At 43.5% G+C, this 26,733-nt stretch overlaps 1 protein-coding gene and 1 long non-coding RNA gene across 2 annotated transcripts in view; one reads left to right on the top strand and one right to left on the bottom strand.

Annotated features, from left to right (window-relative positions):
* Positions 1-26,733, bottom strand: part of LOC125762959 (protein gurken-like) — a 153,456-nt gene that overhangs the window by 103,346 nt on the left and 23,377 nt on the right. The window lies entirely within an intron of this gene.
* On the top strand, positions 22,743-26,733 carry LOC125763238 (uncharacterized). The gene is made up of 2 exons (XR_007418331.1): positions 22,743-24,161; positions 26,562-26,733. It is a non-coding gene; the product is annotated as an uncharacterized LOC125763238 (long non-coding RNA).

Raw genomic sequence — 26,733 nt, 5'->3', positions numbered from 1 at the left:
TACTACACGAACGTAGTAGTGATGGGTACTCGGAATCGCACCCACGGCTACGAACCGCTTCCGAGCGTAGCAACTCCGGCTCCGATTCCGGCTAGGGTAAAAGCACGATTCCGCCTGGAGCCGCCCGGAGCCGTCCGTAGCCGTCAAAGAAGTCCGGAACCGTCCGGAGCCGTCCGGAGTCGTCGGAGCCGTCCGGAGCCGTCCGGAGCCGTCCGGAGCCGTCCGGAGCCGTCCGGAGCCGTCCGGAGCCGTTCGGAGCCGTCCGGAACCGTTCGGAGCTGTCCGGAGCCGTTCAGAGCCGTCCGGAACCGTTCGAAGCCGTCCGGAACCGTTCGGAGCCGTCGGAGTTGTCGGAGTCGTCGGAGCTGCTAGTCGGCAGCCGGAGTCGTCGGAGCTGTCCGGAGCCGTCCAGAGCCGTCCGGAACCGTTCGGAGCCGTCGGAGTTGTCGGAGTCGTCGGAGCTGCTAGTCGGCAGCCGGAGCCGTAGAAGCCGTCCGGAACTGTCCGGATTCGCTAGTTGGCAGCCGGAGTCGTCGGAGTTGTCTGGAACCGTTCGGAGCCGTCGGAGTTGTCGGAGTCGTCGGAGCCGCTAGTCGGCAGCCGGAGCGGTAGGAGCCGTCGGAGTCGTCGGATCCGCTAGTTGAAATAAGCAAATGTTTCATTACAACTCGGTATTTTTACCAGATTATATAAAATTTGCTGATAGTGCAATAATCTAGGTTATAGGACGGCTCCAACGGCTCCGTACGGCTCCGACGGCTCCGGACGGTTCCGACGGTTCCGGACGGCTCCGACTGCTCCGGACGGCTCCGAATTCGGAGTATTGCACCTACCTTCCGTAGCCGCTTCCAAAATTTATGGAGTCATTCGAAAGCGATTCCTTTTTTTTGCCGAATTTACCCATCACTAGAACGTAGTGAGGCTGGTCAATGGTCAAAGGAAGACCAAAAAAAACAACAACAAAACATTAAGTCCTCACGTAACCGACCGGAGCAGTTCCCCAACCTCTTGGGGAGGGTGTCTAGAACGAAAAAACCGGGGGGAGCGCACAGAATAAAACACCCGCCCTTCCGGGAGCTGGTAACCGGATTTCCGTCCCGAATGAAACGGGGACGGCTGAAGCCGGACGATTGTACGCCACCATTCCCCCCTTCCTCCCCCCCCCCCCCCCCCCCCCCCCCGGGCGTACCTGATGCGGTGTGGGAAATGGCGGAAAAGCGATCATTAATTTGCAGCTTCCGGTTTGGAGCACCCGGTGTATGGACGGGTGTGTGGAATGCCAATTTCCCTCTTGTACTCCCACCCAGGTACGGGACACACCTGACCCGGTTAATGCACGTGAGTATGCCCCAGCGGTGGGATATGATTTTGTGTAAACGTCACCGTGTGGTGCCCGGCGAAGCGAAACTGGTAACCGGAGTAACCGGAGAAACGGTCACGAGGGAGTTTGGGATATAGATAAATCTTACTCTATGCCCTCGGAAAGTTGTCTCACGCCGGTGCTTACGCTCATTTTGGAAAGGAACGGTACTGAGATCCCGGTAGACGAGTTCCCGAAACAAATGTCATCGAGTGGTGCAAAGGCTTCTTTTTTGTTTGTCTTTCCTTCTTTCACTCCGTTTTGGGTTGATGTAGGTGTACCAGAAAAATAAAGAAAAAAACATCATCCGGACATCTTTGCCGTAACATCGTTTCGGTATCCGAAAAATACCTCCTAACCGGTACTCCATTAACAGGGCATCACCTCAGCTTTTCATCTTGATGACACTTCCAGCTTCAAGGTGTAGTAGTCCTCCATCCGCCGATGGAAGAAACCAACAGTAAGGAAGAAACCCTCTCTCTAAATCCAACCAAACCAAACCAAAAAACCCGAGCTTGATTAACGACAACTGAACCGAAACTTCAAACTTCATGGAAACTATTCCCGCTACCCGGTGTTTGACGCGGTACGCATATTTATACGCTTATTGAGTGAAGTTAGCGCACTTGGTGCGCCGGTTTATCCACCGGTCTGGTGCTGTTTTGGTAGAAACTATAAATTTTAATATCTCGTTAGTTCTCGCGAACTCGTAAAAACATGAAAGAGGCCGGTACGAAATTTATGCCTCCGATGAGACGAAGTTGAAAACTTCCCCGGGTGAACGGGTGGGCTGATATCCATGCTGTTCTTGCAAGTCTCTCTCGCTCGCTCGCGGGGAAGAATTTGTTTTGGGGAGGTTTATATTTACAATATTAGCAACCTTTCACGTCTGCAGCTGAAAGTTCATCCACCAAGGGAGTAACCTCCCCAGATGTGTTGCGCTTGTGTTGGGTGTCAAACAGAAGGAACCTCCAGAAGTGTTGAGGTTTGCTGGGAGTCAAGCTCAAGGAAGCCTGCAAGGTGACAATAGTACGGAATTCATGGCGAATAAAAAGAAAACTAACTAAAATCCTCACTGCGAAACGATTCTTGTCCTCTACAGGAGTTGATTATAAACCTTTCAACTATCAATGTTTCCCTCGGAGGAGGGGTAAAGACATCGCCACAGAATCTTTCCGCATGGGTTCCGCAACGGGTTTTCATCACCCATAGTTGGACACCATTCGTACACACCGCAGTTGTGTACCGGCAACTAGTTCTGGTTGCGTTGGTAACAGCAACTCTCGATTATCGTCCATCTAGCATCTTAACTTATCCTTTGATGATTCCCTCCCCTGTTGTGGCAGTTGCCATCGGCAACGACTCTCCGGCAAAGGTGCGGCTTGCCACCGTAATTGGGTCGTCAAGGTCTTCGGTGTTACGTAAAACCCATCGGATGCCAGATGCTTTCCGGGGTGTAAGTTCCAGAAAAAAAAGCTTCCAACCACCCCCCAAAAATGCTATCCAGCGAGACGTCTTTCTTAGTGTCATATTAAGATCTTCTGTTTTGAATACTTGTCACGCCAAAAAAAAAAGAAAGGAAAACAGTACCCCTCAGTACAGATTTGGTGTGATTTTAAACGTGCTACTATTACGCGCACGTTTGCAAGTCAATAAGAAGAAATTATTTCCTTCCCTTCGTGAAGGTTGAAGCCGTGATTTCCGTGTCGCGAAATAGAATCCCCGCCAAAAAACAGTACAGTTGCTCGCGGTGTAGCTTTTATCCGGTGTACAGCAAAATAATGGAACAGCCGTAAGGAAACAGGCTGGAAAATCGGTATTTTCTTTCGCCGGATAGAGAGAACGGAACTGGAAGAAAAGGAAGGTTACGGTAATAAAATTGTCTCTATGCAAATTTCGATTAATAAACTCCACGTTAAACGGAGGAACACACACACACACGTACACGCACCTATTCACCTTTGATACGCTCCGATGGGGATGTGCTCCGTCGGTACACATCCTGACCGGAGAAATTGAGGAAGCGATAGTGAAGAACCATGGCCAAGAATCAAGACACCGAGTTCTTGCGAGTGGAATTCTAATAGGACCGTTTTGCTTCGCTTCCTTCCTACCGTTTTTTTGCGTGGTGTGAGCGTTTCGATATCCTCGTACCGTTGGTTTTGTTTTCACCGTACCGACTAAGGCGTACGGCGGTCGCGTCAATCCATTATGATTACTTAAAACAAAACAAAACAGCAAAATGTTTTGCTGGCAGAAGAAAATGGTACCCCAAACGCCACTTGCTCTCGGTAGCGAAGTTGACAGAAAGCGAACGGTGCTACTATCACTACCACTTGCACGATGTGTAAAAGGTGTTTGTTTGTTTTTTGTTTGCATACTTTAAGGCTGCGCTCTCGCGTACCTGATCCATGATCCTGTACGCCAGTACTGGATGCTGTACTACGATCAGAGGTAAAAATCCCCTTTTTTTTGGTTTTGCTACTAACGTTCCGAACCGAACGTGAAAAACCAGTGCTCACCAACTGGGTGTAATTGTGTCATATATATTTACATAATCAGATTGTATTATGCGCTAATTTTAATCTATTTTACTTTCGTTTCCTTATCTGCTGCTTCCCCACACGCGCTCCAGGAGTGAGTTGAGGTTCTTGTAGTTGGTAGTTTGTTTTCCGTTTTATGCTGTCACTGCATCATGGTAACCGATGATAGTACGAGTGCATTTTTATCACCTTTTGTGGGTACTGATGGAAAGTTTCCTATATGTTTCCAGTTGGCATTAATCTCTGTGGATACTTCGTCAGTTGGCTTGGTTTATTCGCTTAGTCGAGTAATGTGAGGAGAAACGCTGATGATTTGATTATTTTTAATTAAATAAAGCTATATTTGTGTGAATAATATAGTTGATAAATTTCAAAAAGCTAATTCCATAAAACCCTGCTTTAAAAGTGAAAATATTAGCAAAATTCCGCTTAGTGTTTTAAATTTGCAGACTTTTAGGCGTTGTTTTTAGTAATTTTAGTTGATAAATATTATAGTTAATATATTATTATATTATAGTAGATAAATTTAAAAAGCTTTTTCCATAAAACCCTGCTTTAAAAGTGAAAATGATAGCAAAATTCCGCTAGTGATTAAAATTTGCATACTTTTAGGCGTTTTTTAAAAATTTAAGTAAATGAATAGGTTTTTTAAGGGATTCTTGAAACGTACTAGATAAAATAAATTTGAAAACGTGTGTTTTCGATTCTATAAACAAAATATGGAGGAAAATACATCCTCTTTAGAATTTATTTCCCAAAGTTTAACATTAGTAGCAGCTTGAGTTGAATATTCTCGTATCAGTAATCGTATTTCTCGAGCCCAGTAAAGGAGTAAATACGTCACCACGTCTAGTGAAAAATGCCACAAACGAAGAAACAAGAAATGAACGTGCAATAAAGATCGATTAATGATCTCGGCAGTTTGACTCAAAGCGTAAAGCGACCCTACTAAACATCGGAAGAAGGATAGCGTACGCTCGCAGCAAATTCGTCAACGGGAATGGAAGCCGCTAACCCGAAGGGTGATATACATTTACTCCATCCACGTCATCAGGAGCTACATGGAAATGTTCATCGTTCACCGCTTCTCGTCACACTGTGACATACATTCCCCTTTCGTCCGTGCCGGTATCCCCGTACGCCAGCCACCGTTCGCATCAAAAGCTTGTGACTGTGGGCCATTTTAAGACGAAACGCCACCATCTTGTGACAGGAAATGAAAGCTGATTCATCTTCTCCCACTTTGGTTGTTTGTAGTTTGTTTTTTTTTTCGTTGGTTTGGTACCAATTTTTTCGGCTTTCTATAGCTAAAGGTGGGTTTTAGTGTTATCCAGCTATCCAGCTTCAAATTAAACTGAAGAAAAACAGCGCACACGAGCAGAAAGCGCGGGGAGAAGGGTAGCTGAAATGTGTCGACAAGTTGTAAAATGGACAAGTTTTCTTTGGCTGATTTTTCTTGCTCGCATCATTTTTCACCACATCCGCTGTCATGTTGCCTGAACCTTGTTTGCCTGTTTGAGGGTTTTTTTTTGTGTGGAACGGGAAGAACCGGGTGGGAACGAAGGAAAAAGGATGTGCGGATAGTAGTCAATCTCTCCATTTTGGGGGCCCAGGAAAAAAGGGCCCACGGCGGCAAGCTGACATCGTTCATGGTGCCGGAGATAGTTTTTCCGGTGACAAACCGACCGCTCACTCGTTCCACTGCCAACCGAACATTCTCGTGTAAGGCCTCGAGCTTGTATGGACAACATTCCTTTCCCTTTCTCGCTTTTTTCTTGTTTGTGTTGGATTGAAAACTCCAAGCACGAAAGGGGAGAGAAAGCGAGAGGGAGACGATGCAAGCGGTATTCGATTTTCCGCGTTTGCTTTTTTCCTTTCATTCGGTCAACTCTTCGGGGACAGTTTTTTTTCCTGCAGTGCCCGTTCCTTTGACGTGTGCATGTTTATCTCGAGTTCGTTTTTGTTGTTGTTGCTATAAGTGCCGTATTTTTCATCCCATTCCCGAAACCCTGAATTAGTATCGATACAAGGTGATCTTTCGATGATGTTTACTTTGCTGTTAAATTTGTATCATGCTGTAAAGTGTCGTTTTTTTATGTTTCATTATGTAAGCATAACCATTTAGACGTGTAGGTGTTGTTAGCGCTTTTAATCTTCCAATAATGTAAATGAAGCTAGCTTGTAATTCTAATTGCATACTTGCAGGAGTATTAATACAAGAAAACACTATAGGTACGCCTACAAGTATGCAAATCATGTCATAAAATTTCTGCGGATTTAACAAAATATTAGATATTAAACTGATCTCCTGCAAACTACTAGAATCAAGGGGGGAAAAAAACTTTTTCCGATTTATAACAGAGATTAAATCTATCTCATACCTTCATTACGGCACACATTGTTGCAAAACAGATACGCTTGCGATACCCCCCCCCGCCCCAAACCCACATAATCCAAATCTTATCCCTTTTTCCCCACAAACTAATTAATAAAGTAATGGAAGCTGATTGTATGAAACAAACAGTTTTGTTCCTTCGTATCCCATCAGCTATTTATTTATCCGTGCAGTTTTTTTTTCCGGTGCGCGCACCGGTACAAGACGTACCCGTTTGGTTTCGTCCCGGCAGCTAGCCATGAATAACACATTAATGAGCACAAAACACTAAAAGGTTCGCACAATTTTTAATTAGATAATTATGAGATTCAATTCACTACTGGAAGGATGGCAGTCAGCGGGAAGCGATCGTGGGATCGTGTGCCGCTTGGATAGAATGAGGAAGGACGGGTAAAAAAAACTTGCTTAAACTTAACCCATCACCGCTATCGGAAAAAGAGTGTTTCCAGGCCGTGGGAGGAAAAATTGTTCCGTGTGCGGGATTTGTTGTTTCTCTTGTGTTTTTTGTTTGTTTGTTTTTTTTGTTTTGTTCGTGTTGCTTTCCTTTGGATTTTTTCTTTTCTTTTTTCTTTCCTTCACTTCTGAATGATAGTTTAGTTTAGTACCGGTAAGGTTCGCGAAACAGGCAATAAAAAAAAAAAAAACGCTATCGCTTGTAGAGAAAAAGGCGTAGTAAAAGAGAGAAAAGGCGTAGCAGCCGCAACGGTAGTAAATGTTTTCCTTGCGCCGAAGTAGCGAAACCCAGGAGTGGAAAATTTATTTCATCATTCAAACTTTTGATGAGCTTTGCTTACCGTGCTCAGTGCATAATGGGTACCGCTCGGTTTAAATGTCAGGTAATAGTGGGGTTTTATTTTTGCTGCTTTCCATCGGTTGGGAAAGTGTTTTTTTCCGAACTGACAGAAGAAATTAATTATTGTAGATTTTTACAGTATAACAGTTGAAATAGTAAACAAAATAGTACGATGACACTAGAAGTCATCTGTGGGAGCTGTCAAACCAACTGACAGAAGGCATTAATTATTGTAGATTTTTAGAGTATAACAGTGTACAGTATAACAGTTGGAATAGTATACAGAATAGTACGATGACACTAAACGTCATCTGTGGCAGCTGTCAAACTAACTGACAGAAGGCTTTAATAATGGTAGATTTTTACAGTATAACAGTATACAGTATAACAGTTGAAATAGTATACAAAATAGTACGATGACACTAAACGTCATCTCTGGGAGCTGTCAAACCAAATCAACAAAACTGAGTTCTTCTCCACAAAACCGGTTTTCACCCCTTTTTTCAGTTTTGCAAATTTTCCACACAATAAATATATCGACAAATAACAACGGAAAGCCCTTAATTATCTAATACCCCAGTTGCGCTTTTGGGGGTAGGGGAGATTCGGGCAGCTGTTCGGGTCGACAACATCTGATCCCGCGACACTTAGGCGGGTACAGCTAGACCCCAAAAAGGCAACCATTCAGCAAAAGCGAAGGGAGTTAATGTGATATATTGATTTTAATTAAAATTGACACATCTGTTAGTTTGACGAGTGGGGTCTGGTACGGTTTGGTTGGCTAATGCACCTTCTCAATCATCTCTACACGCATGATACACGGCTTCAACGCTTCGCAACGGAATGGGCACCGTTTTATGGGTGCCATCATTTCCATTAGTCCTTGCAAGGATGAGATGTATTTAGTGTGCTTTTTTTCATTTTCTTCGCTCCCCATTTCTGAAAATGTACCGCTCGTTATAGAAGCATTCGGTAAAGGTTGATCCTTTTTCTTGTGGATCGTGGCTGGAAATTTAAAATGACATCTCCTCTTACCTCTGGTGTCTGTCCCGTCCATCCTTCCACCCCGTGATTGTGAAGTAAGCACGGGATGATTCTTCTCCCGTTCGGACGATGAAGTCAATAAATTTATCGATTTATGAGCCTTACGCTGGCATTAATTATGCAACCGGGCCCGTGGTACATGCGAGACATGCCTTGGCATTTATTCGCTTCCGCTACAACCACCGGACTGAACACCTCTCCCTCCCCGGCCCCTCCTTTAAAAACCGTCCGACACGCCAAACGTACCATATTCTGCTACCGCCATAACGCGCTAATGGACCGATGATTGACAGATGGTAGGATTTGAGCAAACGGACGCATGGATGGTGGGAGGCTTTATAGTTCTTCCCCCCAACCCCCTTCTCGCGGTTATTTCCCCCCACATGAGGCAGGGGATGACCCGGTCGGATGATGCTTTTGAAACAATTTTAGTTTATTAACTTTAGCGCAGAGCACGTACGGTAGGATTAGGGGGATGATTGTTTTATTGTAAGCGTTGTTAAGCGGTGTATTGGTTTGTTGTTTTTTGTTTTTTGTTTTATGTCCAGGGGTTGTTTTTTTTATTGTGCAAAAAAGTTTTTTTCAACCCTGGATCGTTTTCATCGTACAACGGTGCGCGTAAAGCGAGCGAACAAATCACACCCACGAGAAGGTGTTGGAGCGGAATTTATTGATGGTGATGCAAAAACAAAGTTCTTTGCATTTCAAGCGTGGATTTGTTTGTCAGTGGTGGCAAAATCGAAATAAATAACATTTTTGTTTTGAATGTAAACTTTTATCTCATTTGTTTTCATAAGCTTTCTAAAAAGAAAGCGTTTGTGTTGTTGATTGCATACTTTTAGGCGAAAAAGTGTTAAGTGTTGTTTCGTGCCATAAAACAAGATGAAGATATATCGTAAAAAAAGCGCAAGTTTGCCAATCCTGCACCGTAGCTAAACTGGTGGACGGGTCAACTGATGGATATTGTACTAAATCACTGACGCTATAGTTCGCGGAAGATCAACTGTTGTTTCTTCACCTCACTGCAATGACAGTTCCTGTTGCTAGTTTATGTATCACCTGGCTGGACAGCTGTTTTGGTGTGCGTCCTCCGGTGCACACTGGTCCAGTGTGGCGATTATTAAAAATGTACTGTAAAAATGACTGTCTACCCTGAAGGTGCTGGTACTGGTCGGAAAGAACAATGGCCGTTCGAATGACACTTCCCGTGCCCGCCTTGACCGTGCCTAAAACATGGCGCTGAGTATATGCACTGGTACACTGTACAAAACGGCTTTATCCCGAGAGCTTGTCAAGCGCAGCGCACTTCATTTATCAACCGATTCTTTCGTGTAGTATTGTAAACACAACCACGGTCATATGGAAGGAACGGTTCGTACGGTACGGTGGTGGGCAGACAAAAAAAAAAAAACAAAAAATCGACATCGCTCGCATTCACATTCAACGCTGGGTGACGCTGTAAAGACAGATTGCGAAGCACAAAAATCGTAATAAAACAATGCTGGGGAAGATGGTAGGGGATATTGTATTGGCGGTGCACTCGTATCTGACGTCCAGCGTCCCGGTCCTTAAGCGCTCATCTTCCCCAACCAAACGCTGACAAGTGACGGTGTAATCTCTCTCTCTCTCTCTCTCGCTCCCTTTTCCCTACCATCTTCCTTTGGTTTTTATTTTGGTCGCTTGAGCTCTACAGCCTCTTGTCGGGCGACCTTACGGTCGACCAGTGTCCCGTGGAAAATGTTAGTGCGCTCGGCTGCACCCCTTAGAAATCAGCAGCTCCATTCACGGGTGCATTACCAAGCACTTAGAGCATCTTAATCCTTCATTCAGTCCTGGCCGATGTGTAGTGGTGTGTGGAACTAGACGGAGCAGCTTACTTCTTTTGTGAAGCGGGGTTTTACATCCCCCCCCCCCGAGCCTTACCATATTGATTGTTGCGAGCCTTGGCACCATTTACTGTAGAAGGGAACGATTTTTAAGGTTTAGTGGCGATTCATTGCTGTGTTGTAACTTTTGTACAGGATGCTGGCATAGAGCAAAACAAGAGGAAAACACATTTTTTCCTTGTTTGTATCCTAACATGAAGGTGTTAACATTGAAAAGACGCAAACTAACGTTGTTCGCCTAAAGTTATGCAATGTGTGTGACAATAGATTCGTTAATACTTTCTTAGGAACATCACGATACAAGCTCTTAATTGCCATAACGTCTTACTTTACCAAGTCGCTCAATGTCTCAACGAAATCAATGGGAAAGAGTTAACGTCTTTGTGCAAGTTTTGTTGACTTGGGTAACTTTTCAATCGTACACGCTGCATGACAGCATGTCTAAGGATTGCGGTTACGTCGTCTATACCGATTGGCATTCTACTTCAATGGAAACGCAATGATGGGAAACAAGCTGATTGACGCTAGTCGATTGGAAAGCTTTCGGGAGCGGTTAGATGCCAAAAAACACCCCGAATCGTTCGTACGAAATTTTGTGGTACAAATCTCATCACCTCACCATTTTACCGACTGATGGTTCAACACACAGCAAAACCCCCCCAAAAAAGTACCGAACGAAACAGACAAAAGTTGGGCGAGTGAATCGAACGGGGGAAGGGACAAAAAAAAGCAAACCCGAATAAGATGATGGCGCGGTCTCGGTAAGAGATTGTCACAATATTGCTGGAATTTATTGCCCTAAAATGAAAACATCATGTAAACGGACCGACGTCGACGTGACCTTACAGTGGGAAGAGAACAAAAAAAAAAAGGATTGGAAAAACACATCCACCATCAACAAATCGGATCTCAAGCCAATCTAGTGAATCTTTCGAAACCTGAAACAGTAAGGTGTTTGAGGGAGCCGAAAGAGAGAGAGAGAGAAAGAGAAGGAAGGAATCGCACAAGGAGACAAACAGAGAATCAAAATCGGTTACTCTAGCTCTTCCCGTATTTTCCACTTTGATCACCCCAATCCGATGAACGGGGATCCGTAACGTGGAGGGAGGGGGGGGGGGGGGGGGGAGTGGTATTTTTCGGGTTCGGAGAATGGTTTTTCGGATCCTGTCAAATGATAATGATGTCGAGTGGTTGGCACTATATTTCTGCTCATCTCCCGTCCCGTCCATGGTTTTCCCTCGTTTGCTTTCTTCTGTTTTTCTTTTGTGTAAGAGTTTGCTTTCCCACGCTGCCCTCCCCCCCCCCCCTCTGCGCCCGTTATCCTGGAATCCCTTTGGGTTGACTTTTTGACATGACTGAGGACAGTGAATCCGATTTCTTTTAACCTTCCTTAACGCCATCATCGGTGAGAAAAGTGGTGCGATTCCTGGGTGGGTTCGTTCAGGGAAGAATCTGGTACGCTCATCGGTTTTGTTGTTTTGCTGCTCCTGGGTTCTTTTAAGCATAACCTCGCTGTCGTCGTTCCGTGGTACGTGCCGATGCACGATTGTGGCAGATGAAAGGATTGCGCAATGGGAAAAAAGGAAACAATGACGGTAAAAACGGGACGATGGACAAGAGCCGGTTTACGTTGTTTGTGATGCTAAAACCAATAAACATCTATTTTCCCTTCCGATTGACAGGTTTGGTGGCGTATCGCTTTGGAGTGCTACCCAAATGGCGTTACCACGGATCGGATTTGTTTTTGAAAACGTAAGCATTCTGGTGAATGTTTTCACTGTTCTAATATTTACCTTCGTGGAAGTATTTTTGAATGACGTGACAAAGTGCTTTCTACGTGTGATACAGTAGCAAGGAATTCATCTTTGAACGGACCGGTCAAGAGCGAAATGGTGACCAAAGTTTTACCTGTACCAAATATGACAATTGAATTTCTTCAAAATTGTTAAATTATTGCTTATAGGAATGATTCGTTTTGCTATAAATGCTATAAATATATGATTAAAAAGATGAAAAAGCGTTTGAAAGCATACATTTAGGCGTTTGATATTACAGGCTTTTAAAATAGGAGGACCTTAGTCCTGGCACCGTATGCAATCTGCATTCATTGTTATTATTATTATTATTATTTAATAATAATGATAATATTTAATAATAATAATAATAAATATTACTAAAACAGGTAAAAAAGCTTTTGAAAGCATACATTTAGGCGTTTAATATTACAGGAAAGTAGGAGGACCTTAGACAGCCTGGCAACGTATGCAATCTGCATTCATAGTTACTGTCACTGTTGATATTATCAAATATATCTCACATGACGTATTTTGACGGCACTTTTAACATGTTTTGAAAGTCTTCATATACTTACATTACAATGCGGAAAGGTTTGGAAAGCCTTCCTGTGCTGTTCTGGATTGGAAAACAACCGAAAAACCACTCGTGGGAGATAGCTACGGGCCCTCGGTCACAGATAATAGGCTCCTTTTTATGTTAACAAAACCAGAAAGAAAACATATGTTCCAAGTGTACGGTTAGTTGCTGAGTAGGGATTCGCTTGCCCAAGCGTAACAAGGTGAGCCATCCTTTTTTAGCCTATCTCCTTTCGTCTCACGGTGGCGGATCGAAGGAACGAGCTAGAAGTTCTTAGCTGACCGGTTAGGATGGAGCAATAGGGGTGGGGAATGGGCAGGGAAGAAAAAGTCCCTCCGGAGAGTGTGTGCCAGCAAGACCACCGATCGTAACCGTAACCGGATCGTTCTCCATCTCATCCTTTCTGCTGTTCTTCTAGTCTCCCAAAAAACCTTCCAGCAGGGTAAGAAAGCGCAAGTGGAATAAGTGACGACAAGGGATTTCGTGTAAAATGCTACCTCTGAATCCGAACAAAACTGGAAATTGGAATATTTGCATACTTTTATTTACTTTAGAATTGTTTTTCCCCCAAAAAAACCCACACCCAAACGTTTGTCGATTTCGCCTTGTGCGAGGCGTAAGGGTGAGGGGTGCGTGTGAGTGGAAAGGAGGGTGGAATGGGTGTTGAGGCTCGGGAAAAGTTTTGCCTTTTCGATTGGATTTGTGTGCACATGTGAATTCAATGATGGGCTGAAGACAAACGGAAGAGTGGTGTATACCTTCTGCATCAAGGGGCCTATTCAAGTGGATATTAATTTCCACTGAGTGCTGAGTGCACTGGCACTCGTTGAACGTTCATCATCGTCATCGCACCCCGGCACCATATTCCCAAACTTGCTGTAAATATAGGCCATCTCTCGGGAGGTTTGTGCCTGGCACACGGATAAACCAGTGTGGAAAGGTTAATAAAGGTGAAGCAGTAGATCTTGCCCGGGACGGGGGGAACAAAGGGAGGAATGTTTGGGAATCAATTTCACTACGGTCAGGTTCGGATCCCTTGCGCTGGTTGAACGGTACCGTTGCGTGAACTATTCCACTTAACGTTTGGCTTTCGAAGGTAAAAAGGTTCAAACTTTTTACTTTCCCCCATCTTTTGGGTGATTGGCGGATTGGAAAGGATATGCAAGATGATCGGACAATCACTGCCACGCAATATCAATTAGCAGGCTGATTATACCCAGGGCAGCTTAAGCTTGAGCGTTGCCGTTTGTTTACTGCAACGAGCGGTACACGATCGAATGCATGTTGGTTTACTCTCATAAGAAGAGTGCAAATATAAGTTGGGAAAGGGAGTAAGAAAACGTATTGGCATGTTACTTCCATTTGCATTTCCATTTCCGTTTGATTATTTTCCTTCTAACTGCAAATAAAAAAAAAATCAATTTCTCGACTAATGTCAATAGAAATAATGTTTTAAAATTAGTTTTTGTTATAAAAAGTCTCGTTCAAACTTTCCAAAATCGCGTTTAATTATATCATCCACCTATTTGTGCTACTGATTGCATACATATAGGCGCCCGAACTGCGTTAGTGTCAAATGACAGCTTTTACGCCTAGGTGTATGCAATCAATAACACGGATGCGTTATGCGCGTTTTCTACAGTTAATTACCAAGTAATTTTTACTAAACGAGTTAGTTTTGAATTGAGGTAGTCTGTATTTTATATTCGAAACATTTACAAAAACACAAAATGTCACCAAAATTGCTACAACCTCTTCACCCATCTAAAAACCAATCGAATAGAACGAATTGAAACAAACGTCTGCAAGATGTCTGCAAGGAGCTTCACATGACAAAAAAAAGTAAAAAATGAAACAAATTCTTTCCACCGTTCCATACTTCCTTCGGTTTTGTATTTTAGGAATACCATTTTCCTTTGCAATTGCGCTCATCTGGGGCTATCATTAAAAAGTCATTAAAATTTTATTTCATCCAATTATCCTTTTCCCCTACACATCCTTCCCTTCTTCCCCTTGCACTAGCACAATATTCGTTTTGTTTCCATTCGTTTTGCACACGATTGATTCGTGGCCGGAGTTTTTGGGGATGGCCGTCCCGTCGTTTGGCAAAGTAGTGATTTGTTTCCCATGGTAACGGGTGACAGACGGTGGGTTTAAAGGTAATGCCCCTTTTTTGAAATTGTGTACCGTTTTGCGCGTTACTGATGCACTGATTTCTTGTTAAAGTCATCGCATCCTTTTTTGGGGCGAATGGGTGTTATGACACCGGGAAGTTCCCGACCGGTGCGGTGGAGTCTTTGCATCAAACAGAAATCTAATTTGTGGTCCTCCGAAACCCATTACCGAAATGGTGGACAGCTCGTGGTACGGATGCAGCTGTACACTTACGGATACGCCTGGGGGTAGCTCCATTAAGGCGTCGGAATGTCGAAGTCACACAAGACAATGGGGATAAAACCAAGACCATACACTCACAGACCAAACACATGGATATATATTGCACCATGTATGAGACCGGCGCGACACCATCGAGATGAGAATAGAGTCCAAGCACTTTGTACTTTGTTTGGATCCGGTTTGGGGAACGGTAGTAGACGAAAATGAACGATTCACCCTCGGTTTTGTGCGGGAATCCGGAAGTAGCACGATGTGCAATTCGGGGAGGGGAACCTAGAGCGTAGTAGCACTAGGAAACAGTGAAACCTGAAGAAGCTACAATAATCCAAGTCTTGCTAAATCGAGTTTCATTCCGAACAGGGACCATCAGTGTGCACACAGGCACATCCATTGCTAAGGAACGTGTCAGCTGGCCAGCTGGTTCCTATTCCTTAAGCTGTTTGCCAGCCTTTGCCCAGACCTGGAGAGGCAATCAGCCTGTCGGTGTAGACGTTGCATCACCTTGAGCAAACACGCCAACAGTGGCAAACCGTTCCACGAGATCGTGGATCGATCCTTCTCCACCACGGTCGCGCGAGGGGAAGGGGGAGGGGGTGGGAGAAAGGGAGTTAAGGAAAGGGAAGCGAAAGCCATCAAAAGAAATGAAATTAAATTGCACATATGGATTCGACATTAAAACTTGTCTATCGCTTCTGCTTTCTTTGGCGTGGTGTTAGTTCAAAGTACGGCAGACTCTGGCGAAGGGTGACCTTATTTCTGCACACAAAAAAAAACGGAAAAAGAAAAGAGAACCATCACCCAACCAACTAGTGCCCTTTCTCAGCTTGGTATGTATCACGTTTATATGTGAAGAGAATTGCAAGGAAACCCAGGTAACATCCGTGTAATGAAGAATCCGTTTGCATTGGTCACAACAGTGACCTGCAGCCAATATTGTTTTGCGGATTGCATAACTTTAGGGGCTGAATGATTTTTTTTTAATATACAGCTTTTATACTACAAAAAAGCCTACTTACACGTGATGTAAGTAATGTACTAAACTTATTTCAAAATTAGTAAAAAAAAATCAAACTAATCTTAACCACAACTGCCACCTGGGAAAATAGAATCGTGCGCATTTTCGATCATTACGGGTGACGTTTGAAATTGTCTCACGCTGCGTTTCGATTTCATTCCGCTGGGTTGTGTGCAAGTGCGCCCGGCTGTTTGTCAATCGTAAAGTGCAGGCTGAATATTTCTTTTTGATCGAAAACCCTACCATCCTGCCACGCGCCATTCTCCATTTCGTGTCGATGCTGCTTCGTGTGGAAAACCTGGAAGGAACGTCTCATTTTTACCCGTTGCGGCGAAAGGAGAACGGGCGTTTGTGGACAAACGAACCGGGAATGAAAACTGTCAGCTGAATATGATATTTATTTCCGATTCATAATTCATCCGAGAACGGTTGTGGATGCTGTGAGCAACACAATCGTAAGCAAAAGGTGGACGGGCAGATAGGGGATGAGGTTTCCAGCAAATCATTTATCCGGCTGGTAACGGGCGTGAACATGTGTAAAAAGATCCACCGTAGAAGCGTACAAAGTGCAACGAATACAAAACAAAAAGATGTGTTATAGCTTTGCTGCTGGAATTGAGTTGACGTTACTGTATGCTACTCGCCAATACCGTTATGGATTGCCATGGATGGAAATGTGATTAACGTGGCGCGTTTGACGTGCTTACCGTTCGTCACTGGTGTTGTCAATACGTACGTACCCGTGCCGAGACGGGCTCGATTGTACTCGGAAGTTACGGTTCGTTTACTGACCGTACCACCGGCACTTGATCTCGACGACGGTGCTGGCTTGACGATAATTCGCATTATAATTTCATGCCAATTTTATACGCTGCTCCCTTAGGCAATGCAGCGTTGGTGGCACTTGCCAATGGTGTAATTATTGGATGAATGCGGCCCGGAGAAGATAGGCGAACGGGGGGCGATAGTTCAATTGGATGGGTGAGATATTATTATTGGCAATTTAGTTTGGAAATTTTGGAGTCGGTTAAATAGGTGACGAGATAATTTTCCCTGAAACGCATTAGCAACCAATTAGCAAGTCATCAATATAAATATTTTACTAGTTCAAAAGTCAATCTTTGTTAAAAATGTAATACATTTTATGCTTCTTACAAATCACATATTAGCTCATCGTTGAGGACTATTCGATTGACGATCAAGTGTTACCTTTCTACCAAGGTTTCTACATCAAAAGATTCGGATTGACAGTTAAGGAATTTAAACAAATATTTAGACTAGCTAATTGCTTATATTCAGCCTGAAAGGTATGCAATACATTATTACCAAAGAGCTTAATAGTCCTAGGAGACAGAAAGGGATAGTAAGAAAGAACTTTCTACCAAGGACTCTACATCAAAGGTGTCCGGTTGACAGTTAAGGAATTTAAACAAATATTTAGACTAGCTAATTGCTTAGAATCAGCCTAAAAGGTATGCAATACATGATCACCAAAGAGCTTAACAGCCCTAGGAGACAGAAAGGGATAATAAGAAAGAACTTTTTACCAAGGTTTCTACAACAAAAAAGCCCGATAGACAGTTAAGGATTTTTAATAAATATTTAGACTAGCTAATTGCTTAAAATCAGCCTAAAAGGTATGCAATACATTATCACGAAAGAGCTTAACAGCCCTAGGAGACAGAAAGGGATAGTAAGAAAGAACTTTAATGTGAATTACCTTCCGTGCGAATTACTAATTATTTATTAAAACCCATTCATGACTTAAACTGGAGGTGCATTTAAGTTTTAAAGGTGATAAACAGCGTAGAAAAATCCGCAACAAAATCGATTCACAGGTGGTAAACCGCACCATTAACACTCAGTTTTTCTTTCCTCCTTTCTAAATTTCCTTCACGGTTTAAGATAATCATTCATACGTACATACATATATGCCTTTACAACAAAAAAACACACATACACACTCACGCGGATATGAGATATTACAAAACGCTAACACGTTAGGCATATGCTGTCTTGGTGTTCGTTTGCGTCGGCAACCAGTGGGAAAGTTGAAGATGGTTCTAAGCGAAAACTTTTCCGATGAAAAGTTAGTCAGCGAATGCGTACATATGTGTGTGTGTGTTACTTCCTTTTCTAAACGCGGCGATTGATGAGTTTATCCAGTCAACCCTGCCTGCTTCTTGGAGGGCTTTCGCTAAGACGTACTACGGTCGTTTGTGTGGATGAAATAAAAAGAAAGGAAGACAAAAAAAGCACGTCAAATAGAATGCTGTCTTTACGGAATTCCCTCGGTACGGTCACCGCGTGAAGCGTCTTGACTGCTTTCTACGGTGTGAGTGTTTTGTTCGACAAACAGATTACAAGCAAGTTTTCGAAAGTGCACATCGTTGTGCCGCTCCTTTCAAAACCGGGGAGAGGAGGACGGATAGTACCGCATACACGCACACGCTTTATCCCTTACCATGTAGAGTCGCTTCAGACTAAAGCGTCTTATCTTATTGCCTACCTTAGGGTGAATCCTTTAGCTCCGTGGACGAAAAGACTGAAGCGCACCGAAGGCAACCGTCTCCCAACCCAGCTTATGGTTGCAGTGCAGTGAAGGTTGAAGATGATGGAGGTAGTAGTCTTCGCCCGCAACCACCCCCTTCCCCGGTACGCCCCGGTTGATGTTATTGATATTAATTAGCATTTATTACTGTTTGCATAATAATTTCTAATTAAAAATCGCACACAACTTCCCGAGGCGGCAACAGAACCCGTGCCCAAAAACCCGTCTCCGGGTGCTATCGCTTTCTTAATAAACCTACCCGCTACACGTGTGGGTGAGTGTGTCGGTATGTTTGATTAGGTGTATATCCTCGCACCATGCCACGGTTGGCAGAACGGTTCTTGCGAGCGTGTGCGCAGTTAAATATGGAATACTTTTGGGCCGACAAAAAGCGACCCTGCTCATGTGGAAAATTGTGAAAGTACGGCCGGAAAACCGGCGATGAATGCGGGAAGCTTGTTGCAAAAGAAAGCAAAAGAAAAACTGTTCGCACACACACGCATACAAGCGTTTGAGAACTTTTAGGTCGCTAGCGTTTATATTATCTGCAGCATTTTCTTCTGTTTGATTTTTGTTTTGCTTCACTATAAACAAAAAAAAACACAAAATCTTGAGAAACCGAAACAAAAATTACTTAAAACGAACGAAGGAAAGGTGTAACAGATCATTTTGTTACATACGTTGCATACATTCAGGCGCTTTAGTAACGCAGCGAAATTTAAACCTCCCCTGAAAGGTATGCAATTTGTTTGTCACGAAACGCTAACAGCATTTCCAACCAAAACAAGGGTGTTACTTGCGTTAAAGACACCACACACACAGAATGGTGATGGTATTAATGAGAAGGAAGAAAACAGGGTTTTAGGGTGAGGAATAACTCTCAAGAAAAGGTCACACATTTTCCTTCTCTTAAGCGATCGGCGCGCGCGCGTGTGTTTGTTTAACATACGTCAGTTATTTATTTACCTTTGCCAAAAGACTTTGTGTGTGAACATGCGCTTGTGTGTATGCAAGTGTTTGTTATTATTTGTATGGCTGTGTGTGGGGGTGGGCATTCGGGAAAAGGAAAGGATGAAAAATCTCGGAAAACAGTCTCGAAAACAAAAGCGGCAGAGTAAAGCGGGTAGCACGCACATTAGCATTATGATGTGAGCCGCTATAAATATGTTTGAATTTTGCCTTTTCTTATCTTGCAGCACAAACACAGTCGCACACAATGCCAAAACAGACAGGACATATTGTTTACATATGTGGGTAGGTGGGAACTTCGGTTTGGTTCGGTCCGCGGATAGATTGGGAATGGTGGTGGAACCATTTATCGAGGATCGTCCGTATCTTTTGCAAGGTTTTGTTGGATCTTGGATTTGTTGGTTGAGTAACGGCTGCCTGGTGTGTGATGTTTGATCGTGGAAAGTGTTTTTCACTGCGTCAAAGTAAGATTTTGGCTGTCTTATATCACGCTTTTGTTTGCTATAAATTTAACGACCAGTTTTGTTGGGTTGGTGAGAATCTGTTTGACTGTGGAAACTTCCTTTCTTTGGGATATCTGCATGTTTGCATCTCTAAAGCGGCCCCAAAGATGCAGAATCTGGTATGTGTATTTGTGTCTAATCACGCAAGATTACACTGTATTCAGCAACGGTCGCTTTGGCGTAACAGATATCTACCACCCGGCGTTTGTACGTTCTAGGCGACGACCCATGGGAAACTCCTTCCCAATTTTTGGATAAAAAAAACCGAAGTGACCGTACCACCGGGTTGTGTGGTAAACCATTATTGCCCCAAAAGCGAATAATCATTGGTTTTTGGCTTTGGAAATCTCCGGAATGCTACGGTTACGGTAACACCGAGCCAGGGAATTGGGAATTTTCCCGTGCGAAGGGACGAAGGGACAGTGCAAACTTTGTCGTACGGAACAACGCTGGTAAACGCTGACGAATAAGAATACATGTACACAGGTCGTTCTTCTGGACGTTCTGGACATTGTTCCCTTGTACTGTCCCCCACACACAGAGGTTTGACGCTCTCGACGCTGGACAAAACTTTTACTCCGACCATTTCTAAGGCTAATGTTAAAGGGAAAGTTTTACATTTTCCGTGTTCGTTTTTCTTCGTGCGGTTTGCCACGCGGCTTGACCATATTGTAAAACTGTATGTATCGATTACCGGGTTGGCTGTCCTGACCGGGTGTGGCAGCACTACGAGACGGAGAAAAGGAGGAAACAAGTTGGTCCTTAAAGAGGGTTATTTATTACGAAGAGCAATTTTGCGTCGACCAATGTCGAAAGAAGTCACACCGAGTTTTTCCTTCTGCATGTATGTATGTTATAAAATATTCATACGAATGTACGGACGTGAGATTGAGAGTTATGAAAACGTATCTCGTCGGTAGATAATTAGCGAATTTCCGTTGGCAAATTGGCTCACCCTTTCGGATACGCTTCATGTGAAGTTTCGGTTTCGTTCGGTAGTGTGAAGGGAAATATTTTATAGTATGAATGATTTTCCATTTTTGCCTCTGTGAAACGATGATTTCTTCATACAGAGTGGGCTACAGCAAAAGTCTAAAAAAAGCTTTTAGTGTAGAAGATTTCTTATTAAATTATCAGAAATATGTTTATTTTATTTATTTCATATTTTATTTGCTATAAAATAATTTTTGAATCTTCATCTGAACTGTCCAACATGAAGAATTGAAACGAATTTCTTGGTAGTTTTGAAGAAGGAAGTGTAAGAGTGTCTAAGAGCTTCATTCTACGATATCATTCCAAGATAACTCATTTGCGTGCGCGAATTTTACACCTTCCCTTCCTTTTGCTATAAAAAAAATCCTCTTCCTTCCAAATCCAATTTCTTATTAAATTATAAGAAATTTTTTTATTTTATTTATTTCATATTTTATTTGCTATAAAATAATATTTAAATCTTCATCCCAAGAACTGTCCAACATGATGAATTGAAACGAATTTCTTGGAACTTTTCAATGGGGAGTGCCCAAGAGCTTCATTCTACGATAACATTCCAAGATAACTCATTTGCGTGCGCAAATTTTACACCTTCCCTTCCTTTTGCTATAAAAAAAATCCTCTTCCATCCAAAAGCGCAAAGAAACTAACTCCCCCCGGCAGTGAAATTGTTTCGCCTTAAATAATACCTCAGGCTTAGTACTATTATGTGTTATAAATCTATTTGTCTTTTCAAGCTGTCAGAAACGGCCAGCTGGATTGGAGGGGGAGATGGAGAAACCCGTGTCGCACCAGTTCACGGTCGATCTTTCGCAACAAGAAAAGCGACGGGATGTTATCATTGTTTGGGCATCTTAAATATTCCCCCGGTCTAATTTGTACGCATGCTGCACGGGGTACGCAGCAGTACAAACAATACGGTGGGATAGAAAGATTTGCAACGTGGTGTTTGAAATGTAATTTTCGTACAATCTAAACAGCTGGCGTTAGTTCCAGCTGAGGCGAGATTTTTGGGGTGTGATGGAGAGATATTCTAGTTTTGAGTACGTTCGATACGAGTGTTTTCCAAGTTAATAAGCTATTGTTTGTCTACAACCGAAGTGGCTCTCTGTATGGGGGAATGATACTTAGGAGAGAAAAAAAAATTAATACAAAATAAGTTGCATTTGCAATCGAAACGGGTTAGCAAACATTTTAACTAGACAACATGTACATCTCGCCTCGATAAGGGAAGATCTCCAACCAACCCATTCTCCTCCACCAGGAACTTCTGGCTGATGGCATATAACCGGTTTTTGTCTGCTAATTGAATGGGACGCTAGGTGTTTTTTTCCGTGTGATTTCGCCACTGGACGCCCGTACGCACTTGTTGTAGGGCTGAAACAAGCTACTTCTGCCTGTGCTATAAAAAGGAGTTGGATGAAAGGGAACAGGAGGGGGAGAAAAGGAAGGAGAAGGCTAGGAAAAAAAGGGTTAAAAAAATGCACGAAGCACCTCTTAAGCGTTTCGTTCGATTGGTAATATTTCCCCCCCCCCCCCTTCCCCCCCCCTGGCATTAACACCCCCTTTCTGTGCCCGTATCCAGGTGAGGGGGGCAAAATTGCGTGTCAGAAAGGTTGAGCGCATTAATTGCAATCGTGTATTGATGAGCTGTGTACACTTGTACAAACATCGGGCACTACGCGATTGTTAATTAATTACGCGCACACACTGGACCTTTTACAGCTGGAACGGGATTTAAGCAACAAAAAAAAAGCAACAGTACAAACATGCTTCTTTACAGCTTTAATAAAAAATTGTAATGATGTAGCGTTATTTTGCGACAATTTGCACAAATCGGAAGTAGAAATAAAAAAAAAAACATTAAAAGAAGAAAAAAAAACGCTACACCATGGCTTCAATATATCTTCCGTCTTTTTTTTTTGGGACGGCGTGGAAGTGTTACAGATAATTCATATGATGTCATTTGTATTACAACCATTTAAGAACTAAATAGCGCACATTAAGAAGCGTAAACGATCTCCCTCCCCACCTTCCCCCTTAGAGTTATGCAATTAGTCGTACGCGCGTGTGCGCCAACTAAGCCCGGCCTGGGATACGCGATGGATGGAGGTTAAATGATATGGAGAAGGATGAAAAAAAAAAATTGCAAAAACGGTGACCTTGTCAATGCTGTACGTGCCTTCGGAAGAATCTTTCGCATGTGTTTTCTTGTGTAGCAAGAAAAAAAAATGACCCGGTTGGGTCAGGACCGTAAATCAAGATATTTTGCAATTTCAATAAATTCCTTCACTTCCTCATAGCCAACGCAAACTATGATTGATTTTAGTAGCTTTACTAGCTCCGCACGAATTGGTGCTTGCGTTGTCAACAGTTCAGATTTATCAACGGCATAAAATATATTAAAAAAAAAACAACCTAGGAAATAACAACCTCACCTTACAGTAAAACGCCCCTGATTATTACGCCCTGGGTGAACACTCTAGAATCGATATTAAATGCAAACGAAGTCCGCATCGGCCATTCCCACGGGGTGAGTTTATTTAGGTAAGAGAAAGAGGAAAAGGCAAAAAAAAGTAGCAACACCAGAACTCAACCCGGCCCCGGGGGAAACCGAGGTGCAAAGTTCAATGTCAGTGGAGCATCTTTAGCGACGAGAGGTTGTCCGGTTTTGGGGTGGACAGTTTTTACCTTCCAAATAAGGGTTTTTTGCTTTCATCGGCGCTGCTTCAGTTTCCTGTACCAGAACAGTTGGCCCTGGAATGTCTAATCTAGATAATGGGGGGGAAAAAAAGGGAAGGATTTTTTTTTCTATCCAACCTCCCGGAATGTCCAGTGATAGATAAGGAGGTAAATGCGTTTTTTTACTCTTCTTCAGGTTATTCTCGCTTCACGCGTTTTGCGTTTGCCTTTGCTGTCCAAGATGTCCAAGATGTCTAAGATGAAGTACTCCATTACAATCTGGGTGCGATTCTTGCAGGCACCTGTCCGAGTGTCGTTGACCGGTTGAAGCTTAGGCATCCCGGGTCGGGGGGGGCGGTGGAGTGATGAAGCAGGTCCGGCAAGTTTTATGCGCGGTTTATCACTTCCTTTTCTACGCGCGCACATCTCCTGGAGATACAAGCCTGTACAAAAATGGGGAGAAGGTTGGTAGAGGTGATCATGCGCGAAAAGCAGAATGCCTGGGCCCAGGCTCGGTGGACAGCTAGATATATACAGGTGGACGTACCGGCCGATCGAGAGTTCAGAAAGCGCTCGGCGCTCTAGACGTGCAGATCACGCTACACCAGGGCCGGAGGAAGTCATTGGAAGTTCCTTCTTGGGGAACGCGACACTTGGGTAAGTAGCGATGTGTAAAGCCAGCTTTTTCGTTAGTGGAGTTTGTCGAGTTTGTGTGATGGTCGTTCCCCGCACGGCCAGAAGCATCAGATTCATAATCTTTCTAGTGTTCACGCACGCGAAAACTGCCGTATGCGAAGTGCGTGTGACAAAACCGTTCAATGAAAGTAACTTCGCCGGAGACACTATGGAAGAGAAATTAAGCAAGCATCGGCAGATCGAAAGTGTCACTTTGCTTACTGTCACAACAAAATCTCTTTCGTTCCCTTCCGACCTCCCCCTCCTCCGCCTTATCACCTTTCTTCCCCATCCCCCCCCCCCCCCCCCCCCCCCCTCGGGAAGGTGAAAGATCCGCGCAGACTCCGAAGCACCGAGATGAAAACCTGTTAGCATATTTTCGGACGACAGTTTCGGTTGATTGGGTACCGGTAAAGAACTGACCATTCGCCGTGTGCGCCGAGCAGACGAAAAGAAAGGGAATAGATAGAGAAAGTGATAAAGACGGAGGAAAACAACAAAACACACAACAAAAAAAAAACACGCGTCTACGCAGGCAGGTCGACAATGAAATTGAGATTGAGGGCGGGAATCCGGGGAAAATGGGCCTGACCGGACAGAAGCGTACCGATTGTGCGTCCAGTTGACTGTTGCTAGTCAGTGCGCGCAGCGTTCGCGGTTCTAGCGCATAATCATTAAAACGATTGTTTTGTTTTTGTTTTTCTTGTGCCCAGTTCTACGTGTGTAGACGCGGTAATGTAAGGGCACGTCAACCACAAGACAGACGAAAAAAAAAAAAAATAAGGTGCGTACGAGATAAGTGTTGCGGAAATGGGGGTTGCGGGAGTTGTTGTAGCGCCTGCTGCTGAAGCTTTGTTGTATGCGCGTGCGCGCGCGCACATGCTGAAGATCAAGTTCACGGGGTGCGCGCTCTGCACAAGCACAAGGTGAAGGTGTGAATCGAAAGATAATGAAACAGAAGAAAAAAAACACACAAAAGTATGTCACTGTGTCTCCGGTCGGGCATCCGATGAGGTGTGCTTCGTGCGTGTGTGTGTGTTTGTGTTTGTGTGCGTCTTTCGTAGTTTATCATCTCAGCAAACAAAGGAGAGTAAAAGAAAATCAAAACCACCGAACGACGTGGAGACGAGCAACATTAAAAAAAAAAACTGCTCAGCTTACACGCGATAAAGGTGTGTCATTTAATGTCGCTCAGAATTTGGGCTGCGGCGCGCTCTGCCGATCTGTGAGTGAAAGTGGCCCGTTTGGTGCGTGCTGTTCAAGATTCACTTCCGATCAGGGAACGCACACAACGAAACGAAACGAAGATAAAAACAAACCAACTACTATCAAAAAAAAAAAAAATAAAATAAAAAACCCCCTAAATGGATGATCCATTCCTTGGCCAGGTTTTGGTGTGATGTTTTGCGAAAAAATGCTAAACAAAAATGTTCAAAAAAGGGGGTTTTCGGGTCAGCGCAGTGCTTTGTATCTAGAAGGGAGAGATCTTTTTCCCGATTTATTATTATTTCTTTGCACAAAAGTGTGACGACGATTTTGTTTTTTTTTGGATGGTTCGATACCTATGGAAATAGGAGAAAGTTGTTGTGTTTTCCTGTTGTTTTGCGGGCGATGGAGATATTTTTGTACCATTCGGTGAAAGAGTTCATTGGCCACCCGGTTGTGTAAACCAAATTTAGAAGGTTAGCTAAAAATTCTTTTCTGTACTAGAACGTCTGAGAATGCGCGATGTTGTTCGCTTAGCCACGGCCATCCTAACCTACGTACGGATGCTGTACAAACAGGTAACCCAGCGCACAATATGCTAGCCTTGTTCTAGATCTCTGCCTTTTTTTTTGGGGGGTGGGAAGGCGTTTTGTTTGTGCTTTTGGCAAACGAAAGCTCTAGAAGTGAGGCGCCCGAAAAAACAACAAAAAAAAGCTGTTGATACAGCCGTTGTACGGTCACGTGCACGGTCATGATCGATAAGGTTCATTCATCCGTAGTTGCGTAGTCGCCGGTGACAAACAGTGCGCCAAATCGTTCGATACAATGCGATTGATTAACCGCGTGGAGTAGCACGAGCCAATGTCACTTTTGTTGTTGTTGTTGTTGTTGTTGTTGCAAAATGGCTTCCTTTAAAAACGGCGTCCATTCCCGTTTGAAGAGGCACTCACTGTTCGGGTTCTGTATCGGGCTGGGGTTTGAGTGATTACGCAAAAAAAGCAATCTTTGTTTGCAAGTTTGGTGTAAGTAAGAAATGGTAGAAATAGAACTTTTAAAATTAATACGAAAAAAAAATCCGAGTTACCCTTTTCCGGGATATTCCCTTTGAAGAAACCCTTATTGGAAGAAGGTAGTTAGCTAATTTTGCTTTTCGTTTTTTTCTCTCTTATTTTACAGATATACTGATCGATTCGATTCGTTACTCGATTCATTTGGTTTTGTCGGTGATTAGCATCACAAGTCGAACCAGTTGATGGGAGTTGAAACGCCAGTACAAAACACGTACAAAAAAAACACATAAAAGCAAGGTGAAGCATTTGCAGAACAGTGGCTTGAAACAGTGTTGAAA

Source organism: Anopheles funestus, chromosome X, assembly GCF_943734845.2.
Source record: "Anopheles funestus chromosome X, idAnoFuneDA-416_04, whole genome shotgun sequence".
NCBI lineage: Eukaryota > Metazoa > Arthropoda > Insecta > Diptera > Culicidae > Anopheles > Anopheles funestus.
The sequence above is the reverse complement of the archived record's forward strand: the minus strand, read 5'-3'. Positions and strand labels throughout refer to the sequence as shown.